This window comes from Myotis brandtii, unplaced genomic scaffold, assembly GCF_000412655.1.
Source record: "Myotis brandtii unplaced genomic scaffold, ASM41265v1 scaffold471, whole genome shotgun sequence".
NCBI classification, from domain to species: Eukaryota; Metazoa; Chordata; class Mammalia; order Chiroptera; family Vespertilionidae; genus Myotis; species Myotis brandtii.
In genome coordinates this window covers 621534-623545 of record NW_005367989.1, presented here as the reverse complement: position 1 = coordinate 623545, position 2012 = coordinate 621534, and positions in this window count along the sequence as shown.

The window sequence follows — 2012 nt, the reverse complement described above, 5'->3', positions numbered from 1 at the left end:
CTCCGCGCCCACGCCCTGGCCCGGTGCGCGCGCGTGCAGACACACACACACACACACACACACACACACACACACACACTCACACTCACACACACACACACACACACACACACTCACACTCGCGCACACACGTGGTGGCTTTTATTTCTTTGCACGTGTTTGTGGTCTTCCTCGTAGAGCCTTCCACCTCCCGCAGCCCCACCTCTCCCGCCTCCCCGAACCGAACCCTGGCTCCGCGCACACCCAATAAGCTGCTGGGCAGCTTGAGGCACCAAAGGCGGGAGCCAGGCGGACGTGGGACCTGAGCCGCGCGGTTAATTGGGAGCGATTAGGTCCCGAGAGACGTAAACTCCAACGGATAAACTCCCACGGAGCGGGGCGCCTGGGAGCTGGGAAATGCCCAGGGAGGACGTGTGCCCGAGGGAGGCTTGTTGAGAGTTGACTGGCGAGGTTAGGAGGTGGCGGCGGGGTACGTCGGGTGGAGAGAGTCCTGGGGGCGGAGCTGGGGAAGCTGCGGCTCCCGGGGGGAGAGCAGCTCGGTTCTCAGTGCGCCCGGAAACACGCCTCGCCACCACCTCAGCCACCACCAACGGAAAATTTGTCAGTGCCTGTAGCCCTTCCTGCCACCGAGGTGGCTCAGGTCTAGACCAGGCGAGCAGGGCCGGACCCGGTGATGCTCCCAAGAAAGTGGTTGAGGCCACGGGGGAGTCTGGGACGCGGGAGCCCCGGCCGAAGTGCAGTAGCGGGCGCGCAAGTGGGCCGCCCAGGACAGGGATCAGGCAGTGGGTTAAGTGGGCATTTGTGGCGCTGAGTCAAAGTGTGTGTGTGTTAAGTAAGCCTTCGCCATCTAGCAGAGAATGCTTAATGAGAAAATGATTGGAAGCAAATGTTTATTTTTCCCTCAGGCATTTAAAACCTTTCAGTGGCTTTAAAGTTTACTACTGTTTTTCCCACAACGTCCATTCATTCAGTCTTCTGTTAGAGTTAGGTTTAGTTGGACATTTTAAGGTAGTTTGATGCCATTACGCTCTTTTCATTCTTTTTTCTTCTTTTTCTTCTTCTCCTCTCTTTTTAGTTCCTTTTTTTCTTGTCTTTTTATGTTAAAATAAAATATAAAGACGTCAGCCTTAGGAGACCAGTAGAGAAAGTTGCAGCCACTGATACTTCCTTGTTTCCTAGTAAATCGGTTTTTTGAAAACGTGAACTAGGTTTCTTTTAGAAATGAGGCCTGCCATCCAAACATAGCTTTCACCTGGGATGGAGGATTGGCCCGGATTGAAATTTCTTTTGAAGTCACATGCAAGAAGGGGCTGGTTTTGTAAATAGGTGAACCTGGAATTTGACCACGTAAGAGTCAGGAAATTGGTGGAGTCTACAATCTGTGGGGCTCTGGTGTCTGGAAAATTTTACAGTCCCGGATTGATGTGAACATGTAACATTAGGTAGAATATTCCAGCCAACTTTCCATCTTACAATGTATACAAGGAGATCGTTGTGTTGTATTATTATTACATCAAAAGCCATAACATTTATTATTCACTTGTGTAAGATTCACATCGATTTAGATGTGGTTACTTTAATAAATGATAGACAGAGAGAAACATTACTGATGTTTTTTATGTTCACCCCCTCCAAGGTGATATATAATTAATCCTATTACCTAATGAGCCTGATAAATAATTTTGACCTGTCAGGATCTACTAAAACATTCAGCAATAATGATCTGCACTCAATTTGGCAGCAAAATATATACTGTATGGATAATGACTTTTTAAAAAAGAGTGTGCTTAAAATATTTATAGCTTTGAAATTTACATTATGATGCCTTTCGTGGCCTTTAATTTGGGGTAAATTATACATTGTATATTCACAGAGGGTTAGAGACAAACTTTGTTGGTGCTGACACTTTATGTCCTATGTGTTGCCCTTGAACCTGAAATGGGTACAACATCCCCCCCCCCCAAGTATGTTCATGTTTAACAGGTTTCTATAGCCTTACAGAATTTCTAAAT